The sequence below is a fragment of the Lactuca virosa genome, chromosome 4 (genome assembly GCF_052849685.1).
Source record: "Lactuca virosa cultivar CGN04683 chromosome 4, Lactuca_virosa_CGN04683_v6, whole genome shotgun sequence".
In the NCBI taxonomy this organism is placed as follows: domain Eukaryota; kingdom Viridiplantae; phylum Streptophyta; class Magnoliopsida; order Asterales; family Asteraceae; genus Lactuca; species Lactuca virosa.
The window spans coordinates 301956207-301977550 of NC_136429.1; positions in this window are offsets into that span (position 1 = coordinate 301956207).

Here is a 21344-nt window from a genome sequence, read left to right on the forward strand (position 1 = left end):
AACAGTAGTCAAAATGTGTATAGGTAAGCTTCTTAGAGGTCCAAAGATAGATATATCTTTAGAGGGAGGGTACCTTTTGAGATCACGTGTGGCAAAGAAGTTTATGTTGTTGCCCATGTTGATCTTTGCATCGCGGTGGAGGTCTGAAATGCATAAGGACCAAAATCTTGCAAAAGTGAGCTCTTTGGGATTTGCTTTCGGATTCTGCTTAGGGATGTACTGAAGGAAGTCATCCCATAAGATCTGGCCGTAGTTGACGTCATGGCCAGTGAAAATGCTCCACACTAGCTCTAATAGCTTGAGTCGCATGTTATTAGTGCCTCCGGTGCTTCCTGACAGACTGCGGATCACGAAGTGACAGACGAACTGCTAGACCATAGGGAGTTGATTTTTCTTGAACTCTCCTTTCCTTTGAGCTTCTTCTGGTATCCCATTTGGTAAAGTGAAGTGATGATGTCCGTCACACTTGGAGAGAAGAACTGTGTAGAAGGATGTACCAATAGGTTGATTGCATTCAGAAATTTGTCTTTGGTCAAGATGACCAGGGAATCATCCATTAAGTTCAAATGAACTTCTTGCGGGTTGTTGAGGGGACGATATGACGAGAATGCACACTTGAAAAGAGTTGAAATTGGAACCATATCGGTGAATGAATCAAATGGTCCAAACAGAGGGTGATTAGTGATGAACTTGATCATGAGTCGAATGGATTCATTGTAAACAGTGTGATCGTCAAAGATAGCCCTAAAATTGCTCGAAGCAATTGAAGGCAATTGGTTTCTTGTAGCAGAATCAGAACCAGCAGGTTGAGCGGAACCAGAAGCTTTGGATTGCTTCTTCGAAATGCTAGACTTCACCATTTTGAGAAAAAGTTTGAAGAACTTGCAGAAAAACTTGAGTGCAAGAGGGTGAAGAAGATGAAGATCGTCTAAGAAGGTTCAGAAAGCGTAAAGCTTTATTGGGTGAGAAAAAGGTTTTTATAGGGGTGGATATAAAAAGTTTATTGTTTTTACCCTATATGTGGCGGTTAAAGATAAAAACCGTTGAGTTTTTATTTTTTAAGGAAAAGTGAATAACAGCCACAAATAAGATTAAAGAAAAGAAAATTTTTAATGTTTTGATATTCCAAAAATGTAGCATTTAATGAACTATCGGACCCAATATCACACGTCTGAAGATCGTGTGGTGAGGGGCAAAAGTCCATTGAATAAAGGTGGAACTTGTAACAGATTTGACATCTTGGGGCAAGGGGGATTAGACAGTTTAAGGAAAAAGATTTCTGAAAGATTTTTTTTATTGGGAAACTGTTTTATTTGGTATCAAACCCAAAATAGGTCTGACAAAAGGATTATTTGAAAAAAAAGAACTGAAACGTTGAGGTGCTACACAACGAATGTTTTTCTTATTTAATGAAGGATCATTAAATAGCACACAAAGTTCTTTGGAATTTATGAAGTAATTGAAGGTTCATTCAATGTGACTGTGGATTGATCAGTCATTGCGGATTGATACATCATTGCGGATAGATTTGTAGTTGCGGTGGGTAGTTATAAGACTGCGGTAGTAGGAATTGAGAGAAACACTTGAACAAAATCAGAAATAACAAACAATAAGGACCTTAGAAATATAGGTATGATATATGGTTCCGGTACACAAGGTATACTGCGGTACACAAACTAGACTGAAACCATGTATGATAGATATATTTTGTTAGGAATGCAACGGGGACCGGAGATAGTCTGCGGTACCTATCAATTCAAAAAGAATTACGGGTCCGGATTCATCATTCCTAACATTTGTAAGAAACTGTTGAGTTTTGTAGAGTCAAGTGCCTTTGTGAATACATCAACAATCTCTTCATGAGTGTTAACAAAAATTAGTTCAATGTTACCTTTCAGAATGTGGTCTTTGATAAAATGATATCGTAGTTCAATATGCTTCGTCTTAGAGTGATGAATAGGATTATGGGAAATCGCTATATCACTCTCTAAGTCACAGTAAATCGGTATCCGCCGCATCCTGTATTCGTAGTCCATAAGTTGAGTTTTCATCCACAAGACTTGTGAACAACAGCTGGCTGCGGCCACATATTCAACTTCTGTAGTAGACAATGAGACACAATTTTGTTTCCTTGATAACCAGCTGATGAGTCTTCCACCGAGAAATTGATAGCCACCGGAAGTGCCTTTTCTATCCAATCTATATCCAGCATGATCCGCATCTGTGAAGGCTTGTAGACTGAAGTCATTCCCTGCGGGATACCAGAGGCCTAGAGCCTTGTTGCCCTTTAAGTATCTGTGAATTTTCTTAACTTCGGCCATGTGAGATACTTCCGGATCGGCTTGGTATCTTGCGCATACGCCTGTTGCGAAGACAATGTCTGGTCGGCTTGCGGTGAGGTACATCAAGGAGCCAATCATTCCTCTATAAGTTTTGTGGTCTACTGATTCTCCTGAAGGATCAGCAGAAATCGTATATCCGAAGGCCATAAGAACCTTGGCAGAGGAACAATTGTCCATTGAGTATTTCTTCAGCAGTTCAGAGGTGTATTTCTCTTGATGAATGAATATCCCTTGAGGAACCTGTTTTACTTAAAGTCCTAGAAAGAAATTAATCTCTCTATTCTTGCTCATTTGGAACTTGTTGTTCATGAGCTTTGCAAATTTATCCACCATCCCCTCATCCGTTGATCCGAAGATGATATCATCCGCATATATTTGTACAAGCATAAGACGATTACCGTTTTCCTTTCAAAATAAAGTGGGGTCAATAACTCCTCTTTTGTAACCGGATGAGACAAGAAATTTTGGGAGAGTCTCGTACCACGCTCTTGGTGCTTGCTTTAGACCATAAACTTCTTTCTCAAGCTTGTAGCAGTGATCTGGGAATTCAAGACATTCGAAGCCCAAAAGTTGTTGAAGATAAACCTCCTCTTTCAATTCACCATTTAGGAAGGCACTCACTACATCCATTTGATGTACATTGATATTCTTGTGAGCAGAATACGCTAAAAAGATGCATATGGCCTCCATCCTGGCTACGGGGGCGTATGTTTCATCATAATCAACACCTTCAAGTTGACTATACCCCTTAGTGACTAGTCTCGCTTTGTTTCTGACGATCGCACCAGATTCATCCAATTTTTTCTTGTACACCCATCTTGTACCAACAACAGTGTGACCTTTTGGCATCGGAACGAGTTGCCATACTTTGTTTCTTTTAAACTCTTCCAGTTCCTCTTGCATTACAGCTATCCAGTCGGGCTCCATTAATGCCTCTTTTGTGGTTCGAGGTTCGACCGAGTTCATAAATGTTGCGTAGTGACAATGGTCAAATAAATCTCTTGAGGATCGAGTTTTAATAACTGCGGACGGGTTGCCGATGATTTGACCCGGTGGGTGGTCCTTCGTCTATACATGTAGACGGGGTTGGAAGTGGTCAGCGGCTGCGGTAGATGGAACGTATTCAATATCAGAAGACACTGCGGTTGGAGATGGCAGATCCCCCTGGACTTGGAGCTTGATCAGCATTTTCTTGAGCAATTGAGTGAGGTTCCCCCTGGATTGTTGAGAGAGTGTAATCCTTGGATCGGTTTGTGTGTCAATGTTTTCTATATCTTCATTATCTAAGTCTGAGGAAATAGTTGATAGGAGAGTGACTCTGCGAGTAGGGACCGGAGCTGCTTTCTCAGGTACTGGAACCTCGATGGTTGTTACCTGATCCGGAGTGGAGCTTTCCCCCTCAACCGGCGAGGTGGAAGTATTGAGTGACAAATCATCGGATAGAGAAGGACTAGAAACTTCGGCATGCTGCTGTTGAGCTTCCGGAGACACAAAAACTTCGGTTAATTGAGCAATCTCTACGGGGTCAAAGAGATCATCATAGTTATTTCAACTATGTTTAAGGGACCCGAGGAGGCGGGGATAAAACTTTCCAGGATTGCTTTTGTTTTATTTGAAGGAGCAGTGTTGCGGACGTATTAATCATCGAATTTGACGTCGAAGCTTTCAACTATTAGTTTAGTGCGTCTGATGAGAACCCTATAGGCTACCTTTTTTGTTGAGTAGCCAAGGAAAAAGCCTTCTTCTGACTCCGACGCAAATTTGTTAAGATGATCCTTGTTATTGATCACAAAACATCAACATCCAAAGATGTGAAAGAATCTGACATTTGGTTTGCGGTTGTTAAGGCCCTCATACCGACTTTTGTTGAGACGCTTGCAGACAATGCTTCGGTTTTGAACAAAGCAAGTTGTGGCCACTGCTTCGGCCCAGAAGTAGAGAGGAAGGTTTGCAAAGTTGAGCATAGATCTGGCTGCTTCTAACAGAGTTCAGTTTCTTCGCTCTACTACTCCATTCTGCTGTGGTGTGTAAGGAGCTGAGAAATTGTGACTGATACCTTTTCAGACAAAGAAACTGTTCAGGAGATGATTAGTGAACTCGGTTCCATTATCACTTCGGATGCGGCGCACTGGTAATTTGATTTGAAGTTCAATCTCTTTGATAAAATTGATCAGCACATGCGGTGTTTCTGATTTGAGTCTTCGGAAGAAGACCCAAGTGAAACGATTGAACTCATGAACTATAACCATTATGTATTTTTTTGGTGGAGACTGGCTACGGTAGATAGACCGCAGAGATCAATATGTAAGAGTTCCAGTGGTTCAGAAATTGAAGAATCAATCACCATAGGATGGCTCGCTTTTGACTGTTTGCCACACTCACAGGCTGAGCAGAGGGTATCATTGTTGAATTTGAGAATGGGGAGCCCTCGGACGAGTTCTCCAGTGACTAGGTTGTTGATATATCAGAAGTTGAGATGAGCTAGCTTGCGGTGCCATAGCCACCTGAATTCGGATACTCCTTTGGACATAAAGCACAACTGCAGTTTCCCAATGATCAGAGAGACGTCCAAAGGATACATGCTCCCTTCGGACTTGGATTTGATCAAGCAGGTGCTTCTATAACTTGTAATTATGTAGCAGTATTCGTTATCAAATTGATCCCTGTGGCCTGCTTTACATAGTTGACCTACACTGATGAGATTGTGTTTGAGGTTTTCCACGTAAGCAACCTTTTGAATAGAGAAGTTCCCTATAGTAAGAACACCATAACCTCGGATTATTCCATTCGCATTGTTGTCGAATGTAACATTTCCACCGTTGCATATTGGCCTGAAATCCCGAAGGTACTCTCACCTTCCGGTCATGTGCAAGGAGTAGGCACTATCGATTAACCACTCCTCTTCTTGTTCCTCCTTGCATATAGCCTGAAAATTACACGGTTAGTTTGGGAACCCAAACAAGTTTGGAGCCTGGGGTTACAGACGGATTTTTCATTGATGTATGAACCGAGGTTGCAGGGGCAGATTCCGTGTCAGCTTTGAGACCTAGTCCTGGGTGTTTGTGAACCTTTGGGGTGTTGTAGGATTTAGAAAAGTTACAAGGTTTTTGAAAAGTGTGAGATTTTAATTGAGATGATCCATTTTGACAATGTCATTTACATGAAATTTTTTTGTCATTTACCCTGACACTCTGCTTGGTCAACGGTCTGAAGGGTGTTGGAATAGTCTTGTGACCAGTCCGAGAAGAGTGAGATCTGACAGTGGTGCTCTTGGAATTTGAAAAAGTATTATTGGAGAGTGTGTGAGCACGTGTAGGTTTCCTAGGATGTGATTTCTTAAAAGGTTGAGGTGACTTTAAAAGTGTTGGAGTTGATAAAATCCCCTTCCATTTTGGATCATCTGAGGAATAGATCTGATGTTCAACTGCGGTTTCCTGGAAACCTTTGATAGTTTTTGAAAACGAAGACTTGATTCATCTGAACTAGAAAGTTCAGGATTCTGGGAACATTGACCATACTCGAAGTTTTCTATAGGAAAGTCATGATGAATTGGCTGAATGGTCACTGAACTCTTAACTGCGGTCTGCGGTAAAGAAGATTAGACTACTGCAGAGTAAGTCTGAGTTGATGCTTTTGTGGGACATTTGATGGAACGCAATGGAACAGACTGCGATTCAGAACTGCAGTGAGAGACACTGCGGTCCGAAGGTGTAGGTGGAAAGTTCATACGAACTTCGGGTCCTTCCATAATAATTTCTTCATCAACAAGCAATGAAGTTTGAGAGTTAGGATAAATTGTGCCAATGATAGAAATTTGATCACCTGAGTGAACCGAAAGTTCAGGAAGAATTTCCTCAATAACACAATTATTACTCAGATTATGAAGTCGACCAAAATGAGTTTTGATGTCTTCGGGGAAGGTTTTGTCATTGACTGGGAAATGAAACTCTCTGTCCGGAGGGACATCAGGACGATCTTTGTTAAATCTGGGTGAAGAATCCTTTGCGGTAGGATACACTGAACCAACCCCAATTGTATGTATTGTCAGTTGTCCCATTATTCACAAGATTCTCAATGGCCTCGCTTTCACTAGATAATTTTTCAATTAATAAGTTCAAGCGTACAATTTCCTTTTGTGCTAAATCCCTCTGATCTAAAGCTATTTCTAATTGGGTTTCACATAACATTTTTGCTTCCTTCTCTAATCCTAAGTCTTTTTCTAGCATGGCCAGTTTGAGTCTTTTGTCTTCTAGACGTTCTCGAACATGGAACATTTCCTGGGACGCTATGTTATAGTCTGAAAGGACGGCAACACATGTGTCATTAAGGTTATCAAGGAATGGTTGACAGTCATGCATGCTATAATTAAGAGTTTGAATCATAAGATTTTCTTGTTCGACTATGCTTAGAGTTCCGTCCTTGGCCATGTAGCAGTAGTTCTTTTCAGGCTTGATTGATCCATCTTCATCCGTAGTTGCCAACATGCAAATCTTACCCTTGCCCTTTATGTTGACGTCTTCATCCTCATCACCCGAAGACCATAGTTGATGATCTATTTTCACCTGGGCCACATATGCCCTTCCCTTTTCTTTATCATCCATCTCTTGTGCCATTCGGAGATAAAAGGCGTTGTCCTTCACAGCATTTGCTTTACAGTCCTTAGCAAAATGATTCTCTTTGTTGCACTTGTGACAAATGAAAAAATCTTCTTTAACTTCGGTCGAGGGGCCGGAGTCAGTTGTTCTAGCAGGTTGCGGTATCTCCTTGGATTGATGAGGGATTATAGGTTGCGGTGATTGGTGAGGGTTTTTGGGGTAGCGAGAGTGATTATTCTGAAAGTTGCGGTTAAAGGGAGGTTTAGTATAGTGCTGATTTTTGTGAAAGGATGAGGGTGGTAGCCTGTTGAACTGTTGGCTAACACGAGCAATAGCGTTTTGGAATTCCTCTTCATCATAGTATTCTGAATCTGCTTCGTATGACTGCGGTGGGTTGTCATACGAGGGTGAGTAAAGTGAGGATTGAGGTGCTTGAGCTATGAGAGCGAGTGGACCTCCGAAGTCTGCACAATCTTTGAGCACAGTTGACTCTTGTGCTTGCAGTTCACCATACAACTTGTAGAGTGATAGAGAATGAATCTTTCTATCTCCTTGGACAATCATTTTAGCCGTAGTCCAGTGTCTACCCAAACCGTTGAGAAACTGCAGGTTTGTCTCATGGTTACTTCGGACGGTGCCAACATTTGATAGCTTCGTAACAATCAGATTGAACCTTTTGAAAGATTCTTCTAGACTTTCAACAGCAAGAGCTTTGAAGTTGTTGAATTCATTGAGTACGGTTGTAAGCTTTTTATCTTGAGCCTGTTCTGAGCCTTCATACAGGTTCTTAAAAACGTCCCAGATTTCTTTAGCTGATTTTCAATTGATGATGATATCGAAGTTGTCAGGAGCAACTCCGCACGATATCTCATAAAAAGCAACAACATCATTTTCCATATTATCAAGATCATCTTTGGTGCGACGATTCATGGTTGGTTGACCTCCTCCCAGTCTGGCTTGAGCGCCATCGGCTTGAACTAGAGTAAGAATAGGGACATGAGGTCCTTCTTCTACAGATCCCCACACATCTCTCCCTAGTCCTCTAAGATATCTTTCCATCCTCTGTGACCAGTGATGATACTCGCTTGCCACTAGTATTGGGGCTCTATTCGAACCACCAACACTGTTGGAAACATTGAGTGATAATGCTTGTGCCATATTTCCTTGTTTTGAAAATATTTTTTTATTTTTATTTTTTTGAAATGAGCTTCAGTGGTATATAAGGCCTTTTGAAATCAGAGTTCTTGTTCAAAAAGCAACCACTTTGGATCTGATATCAATTGTTGAGAGAAAAACTTTAGAAACACACTTGAAGAAATGCTAGTACAAGTTTATATTGTGGAATTAAAGTTTAACTCAAAGGATCATAAAAGCTCAACAATAATAATAATTTAGAGTTAGATAGTTAGATAATTAGGTGTGGAAATATAAGGAAATATAAATGACAACAAGTATTATATCATGTATACACTTAAGCTGATTCTTAACAAGCATTGCAATCAAACCAAGTTAGTAAATGAGATCAGACTTAGAGTGATTAAGTCAAGACTGACTTGCTTCGAAGGAGAAATTACAATCTTAATGTAACTGATTGGGTTCTGATGAACTTCAAGAGTAAGAGTGAGATGAGAAGAAGAGTAAGATATAAGTTTCAAGAGATGAGTTGTGATAGATGTATTTCATTTAGAAAATTAGAGCTCTATTTATAGAGTCTCGAAGATTACAAAGTTAAATCTGTCTAAGGTGGCCATGCAACGCACACTGGGTAAAGACATGTAAATACATATGATAACAGATAAAACTAAAACTTAGATTGATGATGTTGACTGCGGATGCGGTTCTTGATTGCGGTTGAGATACTGACTCCGGATCTGAGATGGCTTCAGATTTGTCAAGTTTAAGAGGGTCAGTTTTATGCTTCAAAAACTTGTCCTGATGATATGCAATCCAAATTGGCCAATGCTACTCTCGGGTCAAGTACATACCAATAATAGTTATGGGCTTAGACACCTAATCCAACAGTCTCCCACTTGGATAAGTCTAATAACTATAACTGCAAGTACGACTCCAAAATCCCGACTAGCAATCGTAGCTCTTAAAAGCCGCTGTCGAACTCGGTCGTAGTCCATGACGCGTCCATTAGATAAGGGATCATATACTCCTCTATTCTAGATGTGATATGGACTGAGACACGGATTTTAATCATTCTCTCTATCCATCTGTTGTTTTCTAATTTCCGATTTATGACGACTGACTAATTGAACAAATCAAATCAGTCCAAGCTTAGCCAAGCGCTTAGGGGTGTCATCACTAAATCATCGAGGGGCCCACATATATCGGTTTTATCCACATGGGGTAAAAGGAACGGATAAACTTATACTCAAATGCTTGCTTGTACTTACTCATCAAATTACACACAATAATATGTTTTATAACACCAACTTACCGGTGCATTTACATACGTGAATGTGCAACCGACTTGCAGCTACCAATCACACGTCTTGGTTTCAAGAATATAAGATATTATCATCTTACAATCGCTCGTGATTAAATCCATGAAATGATTCAGATGAGCATGGGTTGAATCCAATACTCTAATCTTATTCCAGGAGTACTCATGAACACTACAACTATGTCTAAAACACCTACACAAACTACAGACCCATTCACGACAGTCTTGCCTCAATACCTACTTCCAAAGTATGATCGACTGTGGATGGTTTGAATAACCTAGTTATTCGGGAAGTCAAAACATGCAAAGTGAAACACAAGAATAATACTAATCCTATATGGCCCCAAAACCTTTGAGTTCCATATTTATTACTCATTATTAGTTGTATAATGTTTCGAATAATCAACTTAATACGTGAATTAAAACAATAGCTATTCCATGCTCCAAGCATGCACACTATTTTTGTATATGGTCCTGACTTTGTGAAATAGATCAATTGAAAAACATTTCTATGGTGCTCATTTCACAATTCCAAATCTTTATTACAAGTGTAAGAATTCCAAATTCTTGTCACTGCTAGGAAGTGTTAGATTCAAAACTATCATGCAGTGTTTCTTTTATAATGTCTATGTACCAAAAGTCACAGACACTTGACCAACGATATTACAAAATATTCCTTTGGAGATTGTTACAAGACAATTCCATGGAAATGAAGTCTCAGATTCAAAGCACATTCCTTCGAACATCCTTCTTGCATAAAAGTTTCTAACTATCTCATCTATTCTTAACATCCAACTCCCAATATGGAAACATTCCATATTTGCCACACGACAACTCCTTATCAATAAAATCTTGTCTATTCATAATAATGTCAATATGGTCCATCCATTCCTATACTTCCAACTGTCCTTAAGCGACCAATCTTTGGCGAACGTTAGATTGTCCTTAACAGTTGTTTAACTACTTTAGTCATATCCGATTCTATTCCTTTTTCCCTCTTAATGCCCTAGGCATTTGGAATATTAGAACACGAGAATATTATAGTATATGCAATCGAACCTATACCCGAAGCATATGGGATGCGATTCATAATGTCTAATCATAAAGACATGATACTTGATCAGCCTTTTGCTATAATATTTCAATTTGCCATGTTCTCACAATTTGAATTATGAAGAGGGATGCCGTAATCATAATCGAATTTTGAGGACGCAATTAACATTTCCATATATAGAATTTCCTTATGTTGAACCATTCCAACATAACATTCATATATATTTGACTAAATTTGATTAAAAACTCAATCTAAGCTTTTAGATTTGAAATGAAGTATAATATCCTCTCCCTTAATTATAGCAAAACAACTTTTCAGACCCTACAACTTTGCGAATTGAAACCTTTGCTTTCTATAATTAACATTGCTAATTTGCAACACTTACCATAATAATTATGCTCCCACTAGCATAATAATTATTACCTTACTAGCATAACACTTATGCTCCCACTAGCATTGACATGTACTCAGAAATCAGCTGCACTTCTAGAAATCAATACTTATTGACTTTCATTACCCAAGTTCAGATTTCTGATACGAGATGCTTCAATAAGACTTTATCTAGGCTTCTCAAACTCATACACCTTTCCTTAGATAGCTCACATGTGTGTCTTAACAATTTTAGAACTTACAGCCATAAGTCTGAAATGTTTAGACCTTTGCCATTTGTTACAATTCGAACTATGAAGAGGGATGCCATAATCATAAACGAATTTGTGAATGCAAAAATCACAATTGCTAACTATTAAAATCTACTTACTGAAAGTGTTTCCTCACAATCATTTTCATGAATTGGAGATAAACCTTATGACACTCAGATTTTATGGTGTATGTGTTCCTATCCATGTTAATTTGTCAAACCATAATCAAAAGACAAGGTTAGTGAAAAATCCAAACTCATATGGATTGAACTTGTTCAATCTTAATTTCTTGCCACTTGCAGCACAAGGACCTACCATTGCTTCTAGGGTTGTTATGAAAACAACTGAGAACTCATAGAACTCACATGCATAGTCAACTAAACTGGAGTGATCACATAAATAAGAATATATCAGCATGATAGGTTACAAACCTCAAGTCGTGTGCTAGTGATAAACAATAGGTTTTCTTCTTGATTAGTTCTTGAAACTTGTAAAGATCTTTTAAGACTCCCACTGACCTCTTGACATATAAGATTCTCTGTCAAGAACCATTCCTTGACAAAACAAATATTCAAGAGTTAGTACGGATTCTTATCAAGATAAACACTTCACACAATTGGTCTTAGTTGGTCTTTGGCCTTACCAAGACATCACAACTTACCAATTTCAAATGTACAAGAGTAAAAACATTTAACTCTACATTTGATGAGTGTTATGAAACTTCTTAAGATATGTCACTCAAAACCAATCTCGGAGTATAACTCTAAGATTCTATTTCGGAACGAAGTATGACTCATCTTCTTGATTTAACCATTTCAATAATTCATGATCCCTCTTCTTAGCCATACGAATGCACTAAGATAACCTTAGAGGATCAATTGTGACATGGTTTTCATAATCATTAAGATGATCATATAACACGATACTCAAGTACTCTCCCATCTTTTCAGATTGGAGAAACTTCTATCTTTCTGCCTAACTTGATTCTTCTCATTCCTTCTGCCATACATTGAGCTTTTCCAATGATTTAGAATTATACTTAAACTTGTAAGCATAACATATTTACTAAACTTTAGTAAATGATGACGAATAGTCTTATCGTTCTTTGTGGTGGACCTGACCGACGCACAACCAAGTGTACCCGATCCCCTCGTCCTTCACTTGACTCAGATGTACATGTGAATAAGGAATCAGTCTAAATTTCCCAAAGACAAAGGTTCTCATCCATCACACAATACAAGTTGCACAATCCCATGTTTCTAGAAAACTGAAACTTGGGTGCTGAAAATATTTCCTTATTTGGTAAATTTTGACACTACCACAAACGAAAGAATCAAATCCATTTTCCAATATTGCTATCAATGGAAACATATAAGCAACAAATTTTCACAAATGCCATTGTAAGGAAATTTAAAATAAGATAAAATTTAAAATTTTTCTTTATTTATAAAAGTGCAGAAAACTTGTCCTTACAATGCAAATACAAATGAAAACTATGTTGTTATCTATTCCTAAGCAATCTATCATAACTCTTAAGCAGCAGCTTAAAATCTGATGAGTGAGCCATGCGATCGAAATCCATCTCTTCGCGATCAGAATCAGCTTACTCTTCCTTTAAGCTTCCTTTCTTTTCTTCGATCCTTCAAAACATCAAAATGTTATTACATTACATCATTTATTAAGAATCTCCAAATAGGAACTTAATATTGCTAGACATTGGAATTACCTGAAGTAGAGTCAAATATTTTGACTTTACCATCCTTGGATCTTTCAGGTATATATGGCAGCTTCGCAACCAATGCCCCTTCTCTTGGCAATAGAAACATATGGACTCTTTAGGAATGTTACACGGGACTATCTCAGACTCACCATTTCTCTTTACCATTTGGTCAAATGACTTGACCAAGGCCAATCCCTTTCCATTCGGAAGAGAAAACTTTTCTGGAATTTCGATGTTACCATTGTCAATGTCCATCGAAGTTTGGGGAGTAACCAGTACGCCAAATCATTGTTGATTCAGCAGTAATAAACAAACATGCAAGATCTATAAGTGTCATGTCATGATCTGTCATATACTAGTCCTTAATGAACTCACTATACGATCTAGGAAGTGATTGAAGAACCCAGTCAACAACCAACTTCCTCGAGACAACGACACCCAATACTCTCAGCCTGTCAATATGTGTCTTCATCTCCAAGACGTGAGCACACACAGACTTTCCTTCCTGCCAATAGGGCATTGAGTGACCTTGAACTTGTGGGTTAGGGAGAATTATTAGAGAAGATGGATGAAGTGAAGTTCCACTATAACACGAAGAAGGGATTAATCTTTCACCTTGATTGCCTGCTGGAAAATCATTTTTATAAAGAAAGCTTTTTCAAAAAGATTCGGGAAGACCATAGTTGTCTGAACTAGACATTTATGAGGGAGAAATTCAAATTCAGTTGATTTTAGTCCTTAATATAACACCCAACATGAAATATTAAGGCTAGGACCCAACACAATATTTTACAATTTGGAAGAGGGATGTCGTAATCCTATTGCAAAATATTTGAAGGTAGGTAAATGATGATTTACCAATTTCCACCATGAAAAACGAAATTGATTATTATGTTTTAAATGGATTGAAACTCATTGATCCTTTGAGATTCATTGAACTTTTCAATGGCATGTTTAAATCTTGATTGTGCCCTTCAAGTTTGTGACTGGGATGTCGAGGATCACAAACAAGGTGTGAATAATAATGCAAATTAGCCTGGTACACCCAATGTTACAACCACCTAATCAATGTGTCGGTTAACCACACACGCTCCATTGATCTATGATTAACATCAAGCTACCCTTTGCTACGCGTTGTCAGTCCCAGATTAGTGTGCCAGTGTCACACCCCCAAACCAGACGTTGGAAACGTCCGGGGGTGGAGGACTTCATTTGTAGTATCACAACACATGGATTATAGTAATCAGAGTACAAACAACCACTATATTTAAAAAAGTATAAGTATTTACATGTGTTTCATTATAGTATACTGAAACCAAATACTTATACAAAAGAAAAAGACAAGACATAAATAGCTCCATCTTCTTAAAAGCTCAGGGAGTACCTGTCTACTAGTTCCCTGAGAATACAAGTAATTTGAAATGAGAGTATCAACATAAAGTTGAGTGAGTGCATAAGTATTTATGTTTGAAAGAATGTTTTCTGTTTCTTGAATATGTAAACTGTTCCAGAAATTCCTATATTTTATGTTGATATGAAAAGTAGTTTTTGATACATAAAATTGTTCTATTTGTAAACCAATGTAATACTATAAACTGTATCTTGTAAGCTAGTACTTTGAAAATGTACTTAAGTTTAGTTAATTATACACTAACGTATTGTTAATATCTTTAAATGAGTTAATATAACCATACTAACTAGATGGCCTGACCCAATACTATGAATGCATTGTAAACATGTTGATAACAATTTGTCACTCACAGGCGTGTCTGCCTGACTGTAGCTAGCAGTCCGAGTGCGGGGTTGTCAATCCTAATATAGATCTATACACACATTGTTTCGATCCCCGGCTGGAGATTTTGGTTATAATGTCAGGACTTTAACTATATTGTTTAAATGAATTAAATAACCTATACTACTTGACTCATAAAAGCATATAAACGTTACATGTATAATAGTTATGAAAAACGCAATTATTCTGAAATAAATGACTGACAGTATGTTCTTGAATTAGTGTGATTAACATGTATCTGAAAGATGTATACCCTTGAATAGTTTTGAATCAAACCTTTGTTCTTGTAAAACAATGTACTTTCGTATACTTGGATCGTGTTTAATGTTGTGGGAGTCATAAATTATACCTATTATAATTTATATGTACTTTTTGATTTGATAACGAGTATTCATGAATGTAACCCCTTGCTCAACATGTAACAAAGGGTAATTGAACTTAATGAACTAACTTTTATACTCGTATACACATACTATTATATATAAGTAAAATTTAAATGACACTCGGACAAATAACTGATACGTATAATCCCACATCCAAACAAGGAAAAGGAACCAAATTGAGTTATCAGTCTTAAGCCTTTTAAATTTTATTTATATAAATATATATATACTAGTATGATTTTTGGGAGAAACAGAAGTTTATAAAAACATTTAAAAGAAGTTTAATATTTTCAAATCCATTTTGGTGACTTGATGTTGTTTTGACACAAACATTGAAAACCAATTGATTTGATGATAACTAAAATCCATTTTGATAAGATATTTGAAATCACTTGTTTATAACACAAAAACTTTGTGTTAGACTTGTATCCCCCCCCCCCCCTTTAAAACAGTAAAAACTATGAAAAATACGGGGGTATGAACTCACATGTTGTATGTTATTCAAATGTAAGATCGATGTAGTATGCTAAGTGTCAAGTGAAGTCTTGAACACAACGGATCCTAATAGCATATAATGACACATATATGGATATAACTAGTGTATATAACCACTAATTATGATAGGAAACCACTTTAGGGATAAGAAAACACTTGAATTTAAGTGTTACAATCACACATGATTTCTTCATAGGAGTTTACGGCCAAGGGAGATGCTCATGGCCGTAAACTCTCATTGTTCTTGGAATTGATTGTTTTCAAGGTTGTAAGTTATGAATTTCTATAGAATAACTAGTATACAGAAAGGTACTTACGTTTTTAGGCTTGAATTGGGTATTCACGGTCTAAAGAACTAGTGTGTGTTCTTGGTGTTCTTGGTGTTCTTGAAGATCTAGCCAAAAGAGATGATTTCATGGATGAAATGATAGGGTTTTACTAGGTTAAGCAAGGTGTCAACAAATGAATGGAATAAACACTTCCTTATTTGAATATCAAGGTATAAATCTTGATGATAGGTGAAAAATGAAGGAATTCTATATATATATATATATATATATATATATATATATATATATATATATATATGTGCGAGGGTTTACGTCCGAGGAGTGTACAGTCCGAAGTCGGCAAATAGTTTACGGCCGAAACCTCGTTTACGGCTGCGAGGAGTTTACGGTCCGAAGAGTGTACGGCCGTAAGCTCTTTGCGGCCCAAAGTGCTTGCGGTCCGAGGCAATGAATAGTATGCGAAGTTTCTCGGTTTTCAAACATTTTCCTTCTAAATTAAACTATGCATATTGTAAGGATTTTAACAAATAAAGGTTATTATCATAACCTAAATAAAAACCCAAACAATAAAAAGGACTTTGGTTGACTTTTGTTTGACTTTGGTTGACTAGAGTTAACTAGAGTTGACTTTACAAACATAAATTAACAGGATGTTACATTATCCCCCCGTTAGAGAGAATTTTGTCCCGAAATTAGAGTTTAAGTAATTAAGCAATTACAAATAAGTAAGCAAAAAGATGAGGATATTTCAATTTCATTTTATCCTCGCGCTCCCAAGTGAATTCAGGTCCCCGCTTGGCATTCCAACGAACCTTCACTATAGGAATACGACTTTGCTTTGTTTGTTTGACCTCTCGGTCCATGATCTCTATTGGCTCTTCCACGAAGTTGAGGCCCTCGTCAATCTCGATCCCGTCGAGTGGGATAACAAGAGTCTCGTCGGACAGACACTTTTTCAAATTCGATACGTGGAAAACATGATGTATGTTCCTTATTTATTGAGGTAGTCAGAGTTTGTAAGCTACTGGACCGATTCTAGAAAGAATCTCGAATGGTCCTATGTATCTTGGATTTATCTTGTCACGCTTTCCAAATCGTATCATGCCTTTCCAGGGTGAGACTTTCAACATGACACGATCTCCAACCTGGAATTCCAAAGATTTTCTTCTTTTGTGAGCGTAGCTTTTCTGTCTATCTCTGGAAGCTTTAAGTTGCTCTCGGATTTGTATGATTTTCTCCGTGGTTTCGCGAATGATTTCTGGACCAGTGAGAGTACTGTCAGGAACTTGACTTCTAGCCAGCTGCGTGTCACCCACTTTAGCCCAGCACAGAGGAGATCTGCACTTGCGACCATAGAGAGCTTCGAAAGGAGCAACCTTTATGCTAGTGTGATAACTATTATTATAGGAGAATTCGACAAGGGTAAATGAGTATCCCATACTTTTCCAAAGTCTATCATGCAAGCTCGTAACATATCTTCTAACGTTTGAATCGTCCTCTGACTTGTCCGTCAGTTTGTGGATGGTAGGCTGTACTCATGTCCAGCCTAGTTCCCAAAGATTTTTGTAAAGACTGCCAGAAACGAGAAGTGAATCTACTATCTCGGTTAGAAATAATAGATATTGGCACACTATGCAGTCTAACGATTTCTTTGAGGTAAGTTCTTGTTAGCTTCTCCATCTTGTCGGTCTCTTTGATTGGTAAGAAGTGCACGGATTTGGTTAATCTATCGACGATTACCCAAATAGTATCATAACCACCCAATGTTTTGGGTAACTTGGTTATGAAATCCATTGTAATCTGTTCCCACTTCCATTCAGGGATTTCAGGTTGTTGCAATAAACCTGAAGGTTTCTGGTATTCTGCCTTAACCTTGGCACAAGTAAGGCACTTGCCCACAAAGGTAGAAAAATTCGTCCTTCATGTTAGGCCACCAATATTGTTTCTTGAGGTCCAGGTACATCTTGTCTGAACCCGGATGAATGGAGTACTGGGTTTTGTGTGCTTCATTCATAACCACGTCTCTATAACCACCAAACTTTGGTGTCCAGATCCGGTTCATGAAATAATAGACTCCATCATCCCTGACTTTAAAGTTTTTATCCATTCCTTTCAAGGTTTCACCCGCCACATTTTTAAGTTTTAAGGCCTCGAGTTGAGCCTCTCTGATCTGTGTGGACAAATGTGAATGGATTGTCATGGTTAACGACTTTACTCGGCGTCTCGAGTATTCTTTTCTACTAAGGTCATCAGCTACTACGTTAGCTTTACTAGGGCGATAAAGAATCTCACAATCGTAGTCGTTTAGTAGCTCCACCCATCGTCGTTGTCTAATGTTCAGCTCTTTCTGATTGAAGATATGTTGGAGACTTTTATGGTCCGTGAATACTGTGCATTTCGTGCCATATAAGTAATGTCTCCAGATCTTCAGAGCAAATATTACTGCTCCTAGTTCAAGGTCATGTGTTGTATAGTTGACTTCATGTGTCTTTAGCTATCTTGAGGTATAGGATATAACCTTTCCTCTTTGCATAAGAACACATCCAATCCCTTGATTAGACCCATCACAGTACACTATGAAATCCTCTGTTCCTTCAGGAAGAGACAGGATAGGTGCACTACACAAAATCATCAGAATATTCATCATAACTAGAGGGATCACGCACACGAGAAGTTCCTTAGTTTTATCTCAACCCTCATTGACTCGAGTACAAATCCAATGCTTTTAGTAGTACGGGCCCATACTACCTTCCACATCTATCCGTACTTTCCTCAAGAATTGACTTGACTCTACCAAGTCCCTTCTACTACTACGGCTCTTCGTGCTAATCTCATACTAGCCTTTCCCTTTGGTAATCTCCGACCCACTCTCCGCCATAAGTTGCATAAGAAGTCCCTGCTACCTCCCCTAACTAGCTTGCGAATACCATTACATATTTCTAAAACCAGATAATTCTTCGAATGAGAGGTCTCTCCCTACAACAGTTAGACTCAACCGAGAGATGTGAAATAGGGCTAAACCTAACCTTCTGAAATTATTTAGTCCTCGTAATATGTAACTTAACATATTCATTTACTAGTTAGTTAAATATAACTAGAACTCCTAAAAGCACAAAGCAAGCAGCATTCGTGCATTGAGTAATCAAAGCCAATCATATCCTAATCAGGCCATTATATCACTGACTAATTTTTTTAGTCAAAAATTACACAAGTACTAATCAACCAAATTGACTGAGAGGCTGTGTTGTTCAGATTGTGTAATAGCAAATGGTAAAAGAAAGTGACACAATGGATTACAAGGAAAGCCCTCGATCCTTGCTAGGATCTCCGACATAAAACCTTGCGAGGTGATAATGATCACCTGCCTTGATGATTTTATTGATATAAAATGAAGATTACAGTGACTTCCTAGTAAAAATGAGTAGAGAATTTCGTAGAGTAATCTTAGACTAAAGAACAATGTCCCGTGTGCAGATTACAAGTGTCAATTTATAGTCTAAAGTAGCCAACAAAATGTCCGATATTTCCGGGATCCTCTATGACCGGCTTCATGAACGTTATTTGACCAAGTATTCCAGGTCTTTAGCATAGTTGAGATGATTCTTCATTGAGAATTGGTCTTCCCTTGACTACTTCTGCACACGTGTTAGTTATAGAAAAAATATGACCGTTATAAATATTAATAAAAATAATAACGGTAATTAGCCGGGATCTTGATGTAGTTGAGGATCCTGGATATATGAAGATCCTGAATATCGTAAGGAACCTGGCCCTAACAATTGCCCCCAAGTTATTCCTAAAAATATCGGCATTAGTTTTGTAAATATTAAAGGAATAACTTAAAGAAAATAGGTAAAGAGAGAGAGAATAGTAATATTCAGTTTTAACCCATAACAGCTAGGTGATTTAAATTCCAATGGATAGTTTACTAGCCGTTAGCAGTCAAATCATATTCATTGGTCCAGTATAAATATGAGGGATCAGTTCCATAATCTCCTATCCGTTCTTCTTTGTTTTTGTCGTGCCATCTTGAGATTTGAAGGTAATTTTTCTTCCAAGCTTTTATTCTTTCTACCATGGGTCAAAAAATGTCCGTCTCTCGTAAAAGAATCTTGGCCCTTCCCGACAATGATTTTATCGACCAAGGGATCCTCTCTTATGAGGATACATGCTCTTTTGGCGATGATGACATCGAGTCGTTAAAGCTCAATGGGGCCTTTCCTCCCAACGTTGTTTTCAGGCCCTTCGATCCTCTGATTCAGTCTGATTTCGAGTCTCCCACTTGGGTGTGCTTTCCTGAGTATCCTTTCTCCTTAGGTCTGAGACACCCGTTCCCTGGGATCGTCTCCGAATTTTTTAGGGCGACTGGGATTTCGTATATCTAGGCTATGCCAATTGTCTGGAGGGTCCTATATTGGGTCGACCAGATAAATCAATCAAAAGGTCTTAACATAGGCCTTTCTAAGTTGGCCTGCGTATACGATCTCAAAACCTTTGGGAATTCTCATTTCCTTCACAAGGTCAAATCCCTCAGATCTTCTGTAATCTTGAAAACCAAGCATAATGATGGAGCTTCGAAAGGGAGATACCTCTTTGTGAGGCGTGACTTTGTTCCCAATGGGGATCTCTTCCCAAAGATTGGGTTAAGAAGGGTAGGATTTCAATGCTTTATCTTGTCATCCTAGAATCTTATTCTTATTTTGTTTGTTTCTTTGCAGCCTTCAAGTTTGAGGAAGTTGTTCCCGCCGCTGAGGATTCTGAAGAAAAGATTGAGAGGTTCTTGGCCTTGTCTGTAGTCGAGAGATCCTTCCGATTTATTCAAACCATCCCGCTGGAAAGCTCCTCCACTACTGAACTCATGTCGATTGGTAAGGATCCCTAGTTTTCCCTGTTTGTGGTGAGGATCTTTGATAATCTTTTGTTATATACAGGATCCAAGGTCACTCGCTCTAGCGCTCGCTTCACTCTTGGTGATCTTGATACAGCTCTGTCAGGAGATCAACTAGTGGTGAAGAAGGAGAAGAGTCTGTCCTGTCTTCCTCCTAAAAGGTCGACCGTAGATTTGACAGTGAAAACTTCGGGATCCCGGAAGAGGAAAATTGTTGAATCCACATGTTTATCTTTGGAGAGCCTTGGAGCTGAGGAAGCGCTCCAGAAGTTGGTCTCTTTCTCTCAGGCTGTAAGTGTTGATTTTGTTTTCGCTCCATTTTTCATTTTCTTTTTCGCTGAATTACTATATTTTTATCATAGGTTTCTGATCATGTTTCCGCTGATCTAAGGATTTGGGCGGAGAGGGCTGAACAAGCCTCCGAGGACAGGAGAAGATGTGGAAGACAACCAACGACGATCTTCTGAGGCGGGTGGAGTTGCTTCTCAAGGAAAAGGCTGAGAGAGAGGAGGAGCACATACACGAGATGGAGGAGGTGATCTCCGACGTAAAGGTCAGTGTTGCGGTAACCGTTGGGAGGCCAAGATCCGTCTTGCGGAGGATTTTAAAAATGCAGGATCATGGGACGTGGTTGGTTGGCGCGAGGCTTTGGCCAAATTAACAGGCAAGCCTGCTATCGGCAGTTGGAATCG